The 16135-nt window shown below is 40.6% G+C and overlaps 1 long non-coding RNA gene across 1 annotated transcript in view; it reads left to right on the plus strand.

Moving 5' to 3' along the window:
* The first annotated feature begins 369 nt into the window (after nt 1-369).
* The window catches only part of LOC106018900 (uncharacterized), a 72911-nt gene continuing 57145 nt past the window's right edge, over nt 370-16135 (plus strand). The window contains exons 1-5 of the long non-coding RNA XR_011812592.1: nt 370-462; nt 3446-3762; nt 4714-4761; nt 6626-7716; nt 9348-9463. This is a non-coding gene — a long non-coding RNA (uncharacterized lncRNA). The remainder of the gene's footprint in view (nt 463-3445; nt 3763-4713; nt 4762-6625; nt 7717-9347; nt 9464-16135) is intronic.

Below are 16135 nucleotides of genomic sequence, written 5' to 3' on the forward strand. Positions count from 1 at the left end.
GCAACAAAGGAACAATTAAATTCAATTAGAACTGAGTAGTGTTACGGTATTGCGAAGAGATTCTGTCTTCTAATTTTGAAAAAGTGATTGCTCTTACAGTTCAAAGATTCCAGTGCCTCCAGTTCTAAAAATGTAACCTTCTAAATTGAATAGGTCTCAGAATAAGTCACCTTTTTCCCGTTTTTAGTCCAAAAGGAGCAGAGCCCGAATTCTCTGCAGTGGTTTTGCTTCTGTTCGCTAAACAACTTCTATAAGAGCTGCTTCAACTGGTTGCTTGCTTCTGTAGGCTGTAGATTATAGACGATTCCCATAGCAGAAACATCACTGCAAATTATTTTGTCTTTTTTTTTTTTCCAATGGGAATTTATGTTCTGTTTCTGTTCATTGCCTACATGGAAGACAGAAGCATACTGAAGAGCTGAAATTCATCCCGATAAACTGACCTTAATACTCTCAAAACAGGTATATATCATCATCAGAATGTGGATTATTGCCGTGATATATAGCGTTTCATCTGTTAATTATAGAAATTCATGCTTTTTAAAGCCATTTTGGAACAAAGTCTTCAATTTCTAGTATTGTTGGCAAACAGCTTATATTGTTGCATGAAAGCATGGCTCTCTTTTATGTACTCAGTGTTTTTTTGAGAGGGATAATTTAATGCTGTTGAAAGTAGTGGAGGTTCAGCAATAGCAGATGCGGAATTTTGGTCATGCGATTCCTGCTCTGTTAAAGAACTGGCACGCACACATACACAGCCGGAGTGGATTTGATGCTTGTACCAAGGCCTTCCAAACCTGAGGCTGAACACTGCAAAGATAAAAACTTACTGTTTTGTCCCCTTTGTAGTAGTGCAGTGTATCAATCAGCCCAGGGATTCTTTTAGAGCACCACCACTTGTGGTGGGTAGAAAAGCTCTATTCGGTAAGTACTGATGCCTTTGTCAACAAGCTTTTACGGGTTTAGAAATAATACATAGCATCTTTTGAAGATCAAAGAGATCAATGACAATTGTTACGGGTTTTTCTTGGTTATCTCTTCAGTATTTAGGCAAACCAAAAATGTTCTGGCTAGAGATGAAAAACGGCTCTTGTCTTAAAAATCCAGAACAAGTCTAGGCCTTCAGTGCCTCTTAATTAAAGTTTTCTCTTTTTTTTTTTTTTTTTCCTGGTATGGTTAATTCTTTGTTCTTTTAAGTGTTCTGTCTTCAGCCCTGGAAACATAACTTCCATGCTGATATTTAACATATCCAAGATTGGGAACAACATGTATCCAATAGTTTTAAATTTCTGACTATTGTTATGATTTGATTAAGGAGGTATTCAACTAGGTATAGTTCCCAAGGAGTTGGACAAAATTCAACTTTTCCTATTAATAAGGATTTTGCAACCTTTCAAATAATTTTGTTTGTTTTAACAGCCAAGGAGGAGTAATCTCTTAACCACATAACATTTTTTGAGCTGATGGACTAGATTTTGATTATCAGGTCTCAGGAAACTTCTTTATTCCGCTTAGTATTAATGTGATAAATAATATGCATATCACATAACATATTTAGGCCTTGTTGTCAGTCTCTAATGAATCAGAACTTTGTTCCATGTTGCCAGATATTCTGATCTCCTCTTCACTCCTGCTTATCAGGAGATTGCTTGGGCGTATAATCGGTACTGACAGTCTCAGAAACAGCCTTTTAAATTATTTATTGCTTTGGTATCTTCCTGTTTTAAACCCTGACCTGCCTGAAAGTGTTGTAGACTTATTTGAGGAAAAAATATTATTTAGACAAATAAACAAAAAAAATAATAATAATTACTGTTGACATTGGCTGGATCAGCAAATCACATCAATTTCCTAACTAACTCCTTTTGCCTTGTTAGCTCAAACCTGAGTTTTTTTTCCATGCTCTTGTTGCTTTTGTCAAATTCTTTTACTTCATCTCAGTGACAAGTCAAACCTTTTCTTCTACAAGTCAATTTGTATGGCTTAGGGAACAGTCCTGTTCCTGTATTCGTTTTGGCCATAGTGCTGTTGAAATTATGAACAAGGAGGTTTATTGTAGTAGTGGCCTTTTAGGAATAGGGTTGAAAAAGTCTTAATGTAGGCATTGTCTGTTACTGCTTCCTACTTTGGATCAATTTCTCAAGTTAATGTCATGTCTGATAACTCATGATGGGACAAGAGCTCAAACTGAGGGGGCTAGGAGCAGGTAGAGCTATCTTTCCTTAGTTACATGGCTGGGGATACCCAGAAATTGTCTTTTGCCAAGGACAAAAGCTCAGAAGCTCCTTCAAGATACCATACTTGCCTGTGCAGCATGGTCCATGGGCAGCTGTGCTGGACCAGGCAGGGAGCAGCCCCGTGCCTCTCTGCAGGCTGCCAGCTGAGTGCTCGCTCAGCGCCCACCATGCTGGTGCAGGGGCTGCTCCAGCCGTGGCTTCCCTTGGAAAATACACCAAAACATCGTGACAAACCACAGGAACCCCCCCCCCGCTGCCTGGCACTGGGGGTGCTGTGTGCTACCATGCACCTATGCTTCAGCCCAGGTTGTTTATTGGGGCTGATTGTAACCTGTTGGAGTAAGAATAAGAATATTTCTAAAAGTGTTGTGCTGTCTTGAGGTTTTCTGAACCAAGCTGATGCAGATTTAACACTCTAACTCCAGACACAGGAATTTAAATTGATGTTTGCACTTCCATAGCTCAGTATGGGAGAGAGCTGTTTGTTAAGAAGTTCCTAGACCCATTAACAGACATTCTCTTTTATCTGACTTCAAGTGAAAGCAGTTTTGCTTTAATTCACTGTTTGAAGTGGTGTGACAGCATATGCAGTGCTCGGCTTTGAAAAGTCACAGAGCTGTGTGTCATCAACCTAGAAATGACAAATCACATCATGCTGATTAATGGCGTTACCTGGAGGAAGGATGGTGATGTGACATTGCACTAGATGTGATCAAGAACTTTAAGGGATCCTATAAATAGTGTCTGTTGAGGGCAGAGGACAGATCTCCTTTTGATGCAGACAGACATCTGCTTGTTAAAACAAGACTGGGGTCTAGTCAAAGCAGTCCCAGTCTATCCTGTATTACATTGCAAAGGATACATTAGGATATTATCCTCTACAATCAACACTGTTAACTTCAGCTCTCTGATAACCACTGCTAAAACACTACCAGATTGACTACATTAATAAATCATTAAAAAGCTCTGAGCTGTGTGTATGCTACAGTATCACCGACACCTCAGATGATTTCCCAGTAGAGATGACTTGTCGCTGAAGAACAATTTGAGTAAGCTGCATTGCCTCTACTACACGTTTAGTAACCAATATGCTGAGCGAAGGTATTTAGATACTTGGTCTAGTAATGTGGATGGCACAAGTATGTATTGGAGCACAGTTGTTTGATTATTTCAGGCTCATTTGGCATCTTTTTGATGTTTAATTCCAGGGGAGTGAGTTTGCTGAAAACTACATAATCACAACAGCAAGTTCTAAGGAGTTGTTCAGAATACCAACAGTTACTGTAATATACACCACCTGGAGATCTGCACTGAGAGCCGGCATACACAGCAGCATGAAATTACTCAAAATGACTATAACTAAAAGAAGACGAAAAATATGATAACACAAGTGAACAGAATACTTCTTGCCCACAGCTGGGTTGATTCTGACAGATGAAATTACCTTTATCTGCAGTGCTTGGATGACTTAATGGAGTGCGCCGTCAGCAAGTTCTCTGATGACACTAAACTGGGAGGAGTGGCTGTGTGTATTTAATGAACTTGTTGCAGTGGTGTTTTTTAAAGCCAGCTAAGTGGTACCAAGGTTTACTTTTATTTGATACTGCACAATTACTTGGATGCAGAAGGGGTATCTGATAGAGTGAACTCTCTCCGGAGTTGACCAATACAAGAGAGTAGACAAGGAATGATTGTTGTAAACATACCCCAAGCATTGTATTGAGCATATTATGGCTACGAGATGCCTAAAAATAGCATCCCAGGATTTGCCTGGAAAGCTCTTGTCTGTACTAAAGACGAATGGATATGCCACTTAGAGCCTAATATTTAATGAGAAAAGCAATGTTGATACAAACTAAATTGCTTTAAAGCAAGGTCAGTCATTTTTCATAAAGGGAAAGCTTTGTGTTTCTAGCAGTCAACATTTCCTCCTGGTGACCTGATTGGGCTGACACATACACAAGGATGGAAGAAATTATTCTACTATATATAAATACAGATATGCTTCTGGTTTTCAGTTTAGCTGAGCTGAACAAATATTAGCTTGGAATGATCTGAAACTGAAACATTGCAATAAATCGAACATTTTTTGTGGGTTGAACAGAGGTCTATATTCAGTCACAAGTAAATTGAAATTTCAACTGCCTTAATAAAAGCAAAAGGCTTGACTCATAAAATGGAAAAAGCTGAAGTGAAGCTCTAATTTGCAAGGCAGTTCAGCTCAAAACTATTTTTCTTTTATTTATCATGAATAAACTTTTCTTAGAGTAAAATCCTTCAGCCCTATATTTTAAAAATAAGTGTATGTATTTCCAAGGGAAAGGCAGAATCTATGATGTTTATTCAATTCTCCCCAGTAGCAATATACTTTTCTTGGTAAAGATGAAAGCTAACCCCTTCTGTACTTAGAAAAGTTTTGTTTCAGGACAATGTCTGCTTTCATAACAAATAAACCGCTTCTTTCTCTCTATTTCAGGTGCCAGAATTTTAAGATTGGAGTCTACTTGGAACACATGAAGTTGAGGTAAGGTGATAATAAGCACTAAAACAGTATACTACTAAAAAGGGAGTTTTCCTTTTGAGCATTTTTTCCCTGATGTGAAGGGGATGATCTGTATTTGTTATTTCTGTAGAATCCAAACGTTTATAGAAATTTACAGAATTTAATAAATTCATATATTAATTTTAATCAAAAAATACCTTGGAAAGATTTTAAAATACGAAGGGCTTTGGGTAGATGGGAATGAGCTGACTCTGGCCAGCTGCCCACCCAGCCTACCTTTCACTCCTCCTTAACAGGATAGGAAGAAAATAAGATGAAAAAACTGGTGGGTTGAGATGAAGATGGGGAGATCACTTAACATTTACTGTAGTAGGCAAAATAGACTTGACCTGGGAATAATTAATTTATTGCCAATTAAAAATAGAGTTCTTTACATCCCCACCCTGAGTGGTACAGGTCATTGGTGAATGGGGCCTGTGGTCAGTCAAAATAGTAATTTCTCTTTTCTTACCACCCTCTTCTTACTTCCAACCTGCTCCATGCTGGCCCCTTCCCACAGAAGAATCTGCTCCAACATTTGGAGCTCGTCCTCACAAAAATGTGACCTAACGAAGCTGCTATTAGAATCATAGAATCAATGAGGTTGGAAAAGACTGAAGACCATCAGGTCCAGCCATCAGCCTGATTTGCTGAGTCCCATTTCTAAACCATGTCGCAACTTGAGACCATTTCTTTGCATCACTTGTCACTTGAGAAAAGAGTTATCTTGTCCATGTTGACTTTCCATAAGAATTTTTGCCAGTGTCCTGTTTCCTTTCCTTAGCATGCAGTCTCAGCCTTCAGCAAAATCTTAATTTCAACTTTCAACCTTAGGGACTGAAGTTGCTCCTAATTTCATCCCCAAACATATATTTTTCTTACTAATATTTTGATTTTGGAGGAGGGGAGGCTGGGAAGAGAAGGAAAGGCAGAGTAAGGAGTGTGTTATCTTTGCAATATCTTCAGTAGGCTGGGTACTCCCTTGTCATTTGGTCTGCACATTTCTGTGGTAACATCCTGCAGGAGGTTATAATCATTACTGAAGAAGAGTTTCAGTGTAATTTTGTCTCTCACTGACTCAGCACTGTAAATTTTTAAAGCTTTGAGCCCAATTGCCCTGTACAATAAAATAGTCGTATTCCTTTTTTACTTGCATTTAAATGAGATTATACTATTACAACACTGGGTAACCGAATGGAAAATCAGGATCTCTATTTTTCTATGCTTATATCTTCTGTGCTGAGCTGGTTGAAGATGCCATTCTTTAAAAGCTTCACCAAAGGTCTATAAGTCACTTTTTGAAGGATGGGAAATGCACGCCTTATAGAATGGGGCACAGCAGGATGCAGCTAAACACTGTATCTGAGTAGGACTACATCTAAATTGAAGTTTGCGCACACAGTTCAGCAAACACTGTGCTACAGATTTATTATATTGTTGTAAGCACAATTTTACTGTGGGCAGCAGAGAAGCATGTAGGTTTTCCCTCTAGCAGTACATGCCTGTGCTGCAGTGCAATCGTTTGCAGTAGTGAGATGTGGCCTCTGTCTGATACCATTTTCCCTGTACCCAAATTCAGATCAAGGTTATGCTGCTGTTTGGTGCAGGTGAATTACTTTGTCTGGTGTCCTGACATGAATGCTGATCTTAAACTGAAATTGTCTGGGAGCTGGGGGAGGAGAATTAAATGGTGGTGAAGAAAGCTCTTGTTTAAATGAGACATAAAACTGATTCTGGCCTGAATGCATCTATTAAGTACTTTCCTGCAGCCTTCTGAAAGGTCTTGTATCTGATGATTCCCCTGTCTGTAATGTGTCTTTGACTCGGTTCTCCTTGGCTTTATCAGGGAAATTGGTATTCAGCAGTGTGTTGTCACACCTGGTTACAACAGTGGCTACTTCTGAGCAATGAATGAGATGCTTCATCTCCCTGGGATCCCATGTACCCTTCTGCTTTGAAAGGAGAGGCAGCCCAAGGAAATTAAGGCCCTGATGCCATTCCTCTTGCATTGTGCACGTGGTTTGTCAGCCTGGACTAAAAGGTGCACCGCTGTTTGAATGCCATGGAAAGCTACATGGAAAAGCAGCGCCTCCAAGGATGACTTCTGTGATCACCCCTGTTAAGCACCTGCCCTCCCTCTTTGTCACCTTCGGCTGGCCCACCTGCCAGGTCTGGTTTTGTATTTGAGGCTGTAGCTGTGCATTGACTGTTCATGGCCCTGTCTATGGAGGTACTGGTGGTGAGGGCACCTGTGAGTGAAATGGTGGCAACAGCCCTGCTATCTAACATTTCTGTCTGCAGAAATTGGACATTGTTCTCAGTTAACGTAATAATATCTGTCTACAGATGACATTTTAAAGTAACAAGAATTATGTTAACCTAGAAAAAGAAAATGAAGTGAATGCTTGCTGGGTATTGTGTTGATCGGTTGAGACCCTTTCAGTCTGTGCAAGCGTTTCTTCTCTGTGGCATGATAGGTTTCTCCTGAACCTTGTCCTTTCATTTGTTTCATTTTTTTATCAAACTATCATTCGTGAAAGCAATCTGGCAAATATGATACAATACAGACCGACTTGTGGTGTTCCATCAGATCAGATAGATGATGCCCATTTCAATTTCTGTGTGTGCCGAAGTTGAAGCCCAGTAACATCATTTTATCTGCTAGCGTTTATATGTTTACATTTCCAGACTGTTTTAGCAGAAGTGCCTGGCTATTTGGGGATAATGCAACCTGCTTGTGCTGTGTACAGTGCATGAAAAAATCCACAAGCACAGGGCTTCCTGTCGAAAGGATTTGGACATCACCAGCCTGACACCAGAGCGTTGGAGCCACATCCCTGGAGGATTTTCTTTGAAGTATCCAAAAAGATTTACAGGGGGCCTGTGGTCTGAACACTTCCAGTGTGGTGAAGTAGAAGAAACCAGAAACCAGTCATGGTAAGAAAAAATACTTCCTAAACCTCTATTGTTGTTGTTTTAAATTTTATACGAGTTATATTATTTTGTTTTCTATTGCTGGGTGCATTGAATATCAACCCTTCCACATTTTTTGGCAGGACGCTTCATCTGTGGCAAACAATAACCCTCCTGTTCTCCCCATATCTTTAATAATTATCGTTTGAAAGGTTTTTGCAATGAGAAAATGAGAGAGTATTTCAGTTTTTCCACACAGTTTTTTAATAGCTTGAAGAATTATCCAGGAGAAGAAATGGTTGCTGTAATTGGCCTAGAACTAATGAAAGAAGAGCTTTGATGAAACATATTGATATTTACCATAGTCTGCCCACAGAAGCAATTTTCTTCATTAATTCTTTTTTCTTTAAATTCAAATTAATCTTGGGATAGTAAATATTAAATGCTCTCCACTTAGAAGGAATGGAATTTGTCACAGAGCAGTGGCACTGTGGCATTTGTAGAGACTTTTCCATCACTAAGGGATAATCGGCTTAATGACGGTGTGAACAGATTGCTAACTGCTGTGGTGGGCTTTCTGGGCTGGAGGGAGGAGGCTGAAGTCTGGCAATGTCAGCGGGTAGCTGGCAAGAAAGTACGTTTGGTTTCTGTACCAAATGTCATGACATTTCTGTTTTGTCTTTATTTTTCTTGTGGGCTCTTGTTCTGAGCAGCAGCTTTATTGCAGAACGCCATTGTATCACATCGAAGCTGTTTATGGTATGTGAGAGCGTGGTCTGGGTGCACTGAAAGGCTCCCTGCTCACTCAGAGCTCAAACACAGGGTGGCAGGACTGCCTTTGTACACTTACAGGCACGTGCTGGAGCCTGCCAGCTGCCGGCTTTATTCTGTGTCCCCGATTGTACGGGGTGTGTCTGTGTATGGCCAAGTGGGCATGTTTTCTTTTCAAGGAATGCTTGTATGCAACTAGTGCAATTAAAATTGTTAAACATCATTAGCGATTCTGCAGCAGCCTTGTCTGATGCTGCAGAACTAACATCTGCTCCAATTTTAGGCTACTAGCTTCAGGAAACCACAGATAAATAACTCTGCAGTAGACCTGGGAAATGGGAACGTGTGTAGACCACCTTGCTCTGCCACTATCTGAGGTAAAGACAGAGACTCAAAATCAAACCCATGTACCCAGGGCTGCTTGGCAGATGCACCCATGACAAAAATTAGGGTGCTTGTGAAGTACAAGAGGGTTTTATCATACTGGGGTTACTGATGCCAAGTTTCCACTGGTTTAAAATGTGATTGGTGACATTCCTACTTAAAAACACTTCTCTAAAATAAGTACAAAGTTATGTAGTTCTGCTCCTAAAAAAAAAAAAAAAAAAAAAAAAAAAAAAAGTGGAAATTGTCTGGAAATTGTATTCAAGTAACTGTGCTAAATGTGGGGAATGTTACGGTCTTAAATCATTGGCAATTATTTAAAGTGGTGTTTTCCTTTGTACTTTCCTATGATACATATTGCCAGCCTTTTTATAAGTTCTGTTAGACCCTCAAAATGAAAGCAACCTTATTCAAAGATTATTAGGTTGATGCATCCTTCCATATGGTGGCAAGTGTCTGTGCAGTAGTAAGGAGTGAAGTAACCCTGAGTAATTTTCCAGCCTTCTAAGGAAATCTTCTGTAACAAGTGTGGAGAAGGCAAAGAACCTAAAAGAAGCAAGCACAGGTGAATTCCTAATCACAGCGGAGCAGAAGTTATAGTGCAAGCTCTGAGCAGGTAGGAATTTGTTTTTAATACGGGTCTTGTCATGTTTGTGAAATAGCCTGCTTGCTTCTGACACTTCAACCCCACCTCCTTTCTGCTGGCTGTAGAGCAAATGCAGCACCTGCTTTGTACATACCCTAAAAGTGAGTAATGATGTGGGAGCACAGATGGATGAATACGCAGACTGGTCCTGAGCTGCAGGTGCTGAGCTTGGTGTTATCAGCACCTTTAACATAGTTTTAAATATTTGTTGTATTAAAATGTGGATAGATATTGCACTTGTGGGATTAGGTGAAGCTCAGTAGGACTTCTGATCTGACACTGCCTTCCTCTCCCTACAACAGTGGAGCTACTAGACAGTCCCTGTGGCAGAGGTTTTAAATACACCCAAGCACTGCACAGGGGAAACAGTGAGGTATCATCCAGAGAACTGGAAGGGTGATGGAAATTTAACTGAGCGCATTTTCTTTTCTTTTAGATTTATGGTATATAAGACAGATATTAGAATATGCAATCAACCCTGAGTTTCTAGAATTATGATATATTTCTTTCCTCGGAATACGTTTCCGAATGAACTGTTAGCATAACTTCAGAGGTCCTTGAGGTATTTAATATACATATGTATTAATTTAACAAGTGGTTTTATGTACCGGTGTACCTATAAATACCTGGACTTAGTTATAAATATTAGATTTAATCTCAGTAAGGACACACTAAAAAAAAAAAAGAAATACAGATAGGTATCAACTCCCAGATCACCTAATTAAGTGGCATCCTTGCTTTGTAACTTTTATTGTGCTAAAGAAGGATTGTGTATACTAATTAAGATGATTAATGGTTATGTTCAATCTAATTATAGCAGTGCCAGGAGGCACTATAATACTTAAGGGTCTGTCAGTGTTTATACTACAAAACCTTGGTCTTAAAAGCTAATCTGTACACCACTATACTGTGCTTGCTGCCTTACAGCATCACAGGTTTCACACTGCGTGTACTGTCTTGATTTGAATGATATTTACTTGAAAGGTGGGTTTTCTTTGTGGTGCTTGAGATGGAAGGTTCAAAGCAAAAATGCTGTTTATTGATTCTGAAACACACATAAGCAAACTTCAGAAGTTTACATTGCAACTTGTTCTGTTTGCATAAATATCAATATTTGGGTATTTGAGAGGAATCTCTACTGATGGCAAAATAGGACAGGAAATCTTGCAGGAACAAAATCTTTGTGGTTCCTGTGGCACTATGCCCAGCCCAGGGTGGTCATGAAACATTGCTTTTCTTCTGGTATCTGCTTCTGCCCTTCTGGTGCAGGGCTCTTGTAAAGTAACGTTTGTGTCAGTCTGGAATAATAACCAAATGCAACAAATACAATCCTGGAACTAAATCCTCAAATTGAGCAGAGCTTTGCATTCAGCATTTTTATCTGAGTTATTTCAAACTGGTGTAATTAAAAGATTTACTTTTCATTTTATCAGCACAGAAAGTGATGCCCTAGCCTTTACTAAGGCAGAAATGGCAGCAAGGACTGCAGGTCATACCCAGAGCACTCTCAGGCCCTGCAGCTCCTGCGAGTGTAGGATGTACATGTAGGATTGGGAGCTTTTGAAACTGAATTCATCAACAAATCAGTAGCTATTAAGTCATGTCATGAATCAAGAAGCTAGTTGTTAGGATTAACATTTTACTCTGATCTTTTTTGCTGTGATATATTGAGAACTTTTTTTCTTTTTTTTTTTTAAGTCAAAGATGAAATAGATTTGAAGAACCATAAATATGGATCCAGGATAATGTATTTAAAAGGCAATAGCCTTTCTTTTTAAAGAGCTCAATATGTCTCATGAAGAAATCCGTTAAAAACGGTTACTGAAACCATTTTTCAGCATTTTTATAGTTATAGATGCTGTACAGACGGAGAATAGCAGAAATATATCGTGTTCTCTCAAAAGAGCGAGAGAGATGAGTTTCTTTGATTAGATTGTGTGAATTTTGATATGGTGAAAAGGCAGGGCAAGATGGACAAATCTCACTTTAAAATAATGTAAACCAGGATGTCATGTGGAACTCCTGTGGCACAAGGGTGTTTTTTTCTGAGACAAGAATGACATTTTTGACCTGAATATTCAGGGTAGGTGTTGTACAGCTGCAGTAAGTGACAGGAATGATAATTGTCACACATACCCTGGTGCACTTCAGTACTGCTTATACTGGGGAACTGTCTGCAAGATAACACCATTCCGAATCAACAGTGTCTCTGCAAATACCGTAGGGCTCATTAAGAGCCATGTCAGTTAGCAGTTTCCAAATGGCAAAGGTGAATTGAGGGTGTTTCATCCCATGAAACATTCATAGAGTATTTCATGAGTTGTCAAAATAGGAGATACAACAGAGCTGAGGCTGCAGTTTTTTCCTCTAGGCTGAGATTTACAGCTCAGCATGGCCAGAAGATTAGGAGGAGGATTCGCTTCTTGCTGGAATACAGTGGCATTGCAGTGATGGTCACCAAACTGCACACTTGGAGCATCTCCATTCCAGCATCTGACCTGCAGTGAAAGGGCCCAGCTTGGTTTATTTTGTGCTTCTGTGTTCCTTCAACCTCCATCTCTGGGGGCACTCTAGGTGCCAGTCTCCCTTCTGCCCCTTCTCTTACAAGCTGCAGCACACAATCCAGTGCCAGATCTCCCTGCTGGGTTTCTGCAGACACAACACATGCCACGCAGTGAGCATCTCTGGTTGCTGCTCAACTCAGGGTGCTTTTAAAGGCTCTTCTCTACTTGCCACCATCGCTGTTTTATAGCTTCCACCTTCTCTGAAAGGAAGCTTCCCCAAACCCATCCAGCAAAAGCAGCTCACCAGCCTCAGCTGCTTCCTTCTCCCAGATGCAGCAGGACCTCTTTAGACAGACACCAGCAAACATTCCTGATGCCCAGTGTTTACAGCAAGGCCTTTACATCGTCATACTGTGAGACTTTTTCTTTCACCCTCCGGACATACAGATCAGGGTTAATATTTGCACCACGTTGACAATTTACGCTTAATGTTATCTTTCATATGCTGCTTGCTTGCTAGAAAATTTGACACCCTTGTAAGTGTTAGGTTTTCATTCAAGAGGCCATTGAGAGCCAATGAAGAATAAAATAAGGCAAGATAAACAAAAGCCTCTTAAGATGAGCTTGGAAATTTTCTGCTGGCCTTTATTCCTTTGTGGAGTTTCTGGTACTGCACAAAGAAAAAACATTATATAGTCTTAGGAGGTGATAGGCTGCTCAAAATATGAAATCTGTAGCACGTTCTGAATATGTTTTGTGTAACAGCAAGAGATTAGGGATTTCTTTCAGTGCTACCTAAACAAGCAAATGGAGTAAGGACTTCCAGCTGTTCATTATCTATAGTTTACTTCTCTTTTAAGCTTTCATAAGGCTGGATGAATCACCTTGATCTTTGCTAACATTCATTTTCTCAAATCATTGTTTTTGAACAATGGTGTGGCAGAACAGACATTTGCAGTTTGGTTTTGGCTGATTTTATCTAGATTGATATTTAGTAGTGGCTTTCAGCAGTCTTTGCTCCTGCTCTTTTTTGCATTTCTATGCATTTGTTCTGAAAATAGTCAAGAATCTATCAAATGTAAGCTGTGCACAGCCAAGGAGACACAGCTGGGGGCCTGTGCAAACCCTTCACCAGGCTTGAGGTGTTGACCCATGCTGACGGCTGCTCTCCAAAGGTAAGGTAAGGTGACTTCAGGCGTGTTTTGGGGTACCCGTTAAGCCAGCAGAGGTGGCTGCGGGCAGCCCCTGCTCTCCCAGCCAGCTGCGGGGCAGGACCAGCAAAGTGTCCTGGTGGAGGTGCTGGCCCCTGTGTCCCACCGCCTGCCCAGTGCCCAAGCCTCTGCGCCCCTTTCTGCTGAAACACCGCATCACTCGTTAGCAGTCAGCTGCCAATAAACTGCATCTCTTTATCAGTTCCAGCATCCTGAATCAGGATAACACATGCATAAACCAAAACAACTGATACTATGCCTAATACTGCGCTGTTTTATCTCCTCCCTAATAGTCTCTAGCCAGAATATGCAGAGATGTGCATCTGCTTTGGCTTACACTCCTTGCTCTTATTTCAACAGACCACAGGAACCTGCAGTCATAATGTCCCTTACTACGGAGGAGTTTTTAGGCAAGACATTCTGATTTTAATGGGCCTGTGGTTAGCTCAGGTTGGTCAATGCTTTAGAGTAAATGGCTTCTGTGGTGTGAAAAGCCTTACTCTGGTACGCAGCAGAAGATAAATTCAGTCACTGGAAATCCTTCTTGGGTTGTTCAAAGAGATTATGATAATGGTTCCACGTGAGGAGCTCAGGCCTTTGAGACGTAGGTGTGTTTGCAGCCTGTCTCGGTGCCGATCGCTTCACTCCTGAATTCTGTTTGACGTGGCACACAATTAAGTGTAATACAGCCGAGGGAATGTAGGTCAGCAGTCTCTTTATTCTACATATGATGTGTTTTCAAAAGAAAAAAGCTTTAAAGGAACTGAGAGAAAATAAAGAGCAGAAAAATTACTTCAAAACAAAGTTTTAATGAAGCTTTCTACTACACATTTAATGAACAGGTAGTACATTTCCCGAGACATTATTAACGTAGCTGAATTAGCCTGATGTGCTGCTGCTTTATCCTGAGGCTTTTGATTACCATGACTTGGCTTTATCTCCCTGTTCTGCATACTAAAAGTCATTTGGGAAAAGAAGCTCCTGAGGCTGAGTCGGGGCCGCAGGGGCCTCAGGCCTGTGTGTTATTAGAGAAGGTGTCTGCAGACTCCTCAGCCTGGGCACACATTTCCTAGTGATTCCACTTCAGCTGCGTGCCCACCTGTAGGACCTGTCCTCAGTGTCCACTGCAGAAGCCTCCTGGTCTGTGTGACTGTACCGGGGCTGTACCGGTGTGATGCCGTCAGGAGGGTTTCCCTTTGTCTCGTGGAGCCCGTGGGTGGGAGATCTGCGCTGGATTCCCCAGGGCAGCAGCTTGTCTCACACACACCCACCCCTGAATCAGCAGAAATTGCCTGGCTTTTATCAGACATTGAATTTAAAATTCAGTTTCACGCTTCCCCTAAGACCAGGATTACCTTGAAGTGCTTGATTGATTATTTTTCCCTCAGAGGAGCATCAGCCAACGAAGAACAGCCATAATGGAAGACATGAAAATGCTCAATGTTAATATTTAGCACATAGAATCCTGTACTGAGGCCCCATTATGGCAAGGCAGGACACAGAACAGAAGCAGATTCCTGTGAAAAAACACTTGTTTTAGTTTAGAGAACCAAAAGATGACTGTACCAAACAGATGGGGGCGCTGGATATAACAACGAGATGATTACTGCAGTGAACAGCAGCCCCGGCACACCAGCTGCGTAACGTCTTAGCAGAGGCAATCCTACGTAGTTTGACAACTTCCAAGCATTTGTTGCACCAAAAAGTCACATTTTTGCATCTTAATCATTACATGGTCAATATTTTCACTCAGAGTACATCAAGGTACTGACTGTAGGAATTAACCTGAATGTGTATTTACTTCGTGTCTTGTTTGATGTTAGAGCAGAGGCTAGAGATGACTAAACACTTGGTGAAAACTAGCGTGAAATTTAATTTTCCTCATGTGGCTTACCAAAGAACAACAACAAAAAAAAACACGTCAGCAGCAACAAAAAACATTTCCATTAAAATAAACTATGCTAGTATTAAAACAAGGTGAAAAATATAAGTATGTGCAACTGATAGAAAATAGTCTTCATACAGCGGATTACCAGATTGACTGGCACTGAGATGGATTAATTGATTTTCCTGCATTTGGCAGAGGCAGGGTCTGTCATAACGATTCTTAGAGCTTCACAAATGTTAACTAATCATTCGCCCTCTTGCTATCAGGTAGGAATTTTGCTTTTAATACAGGTGGAAAAAACCAGCAGCATGAATTAGGTACCTCTGGTGCCGCATCCTGCCAGAAGTGGAAGCAGTTCAGCACAGTGCCTCAGTGCACAGCTGCTGTGAGAATCCCCCTGCCTCTAGGTCTGGGAATTTTGTTTTCATTGTGTCTTTCCAGGTCACAGGGTCCAGATTAGACTGAGGTAGACTACAGACTGAACAGGTTAAGTTTTGATGAATTTTGTTATCTTAGCTGTAGGAATGAAGCCTACAACTACTGTCCAAATTAAGTGCAATCATTGTTCAAGTATTATCTTGAACAAATCCAGCGAGATTTACCTAGCTTTTCAACTTTGGGCAAACGTAAATAGGATGGCAGCCAGGCATTTCTCCCACCTGTACTGCTATTTTTCTTGTCCTTTTAGAACTATGAAAACTGGATTAAAATATATAGGGCCTTGTAGCACTGTGTAGATCAGTTGTCCTGGATAGCAGAGTTCACCTTCCTTGGTGGATAGGGCCAATGCCAATTATCAGCAAGATCAAATACAGTACGTCCACTAAGACTCTCATCTCTCTCAGCCTTGCTTTACAGTTTCTTCCTTTTTGGTCTGAACTATTAATAATAATAATAAAAAATGATAAAATGACAAGCTAGAAATCAGTGTCAAATATAAAAAGTGTTTATTATCCGTGTGGAACCTAATACTGCGTTCCCTGCAATGGCAACGGTTGACTGATGAGGCTGACACCTAGGAACATTCTCTCCATTCTCT

Source organism: Anas platyrhynchos, chromosome 13 (genome assembly GCF_047663525.1).
Source record: "Anas platyrhynchos isolate ZD024472 breed Pekin duck chromosome 13, IASCAAS_PekinDuck_T2T, whole genome shotgun sequence".
NCBI lineage: Eukaryota > Metazoa > Chordata > Aves > Anseriformes > Anatidae > Anas > Anas platyrhynchos.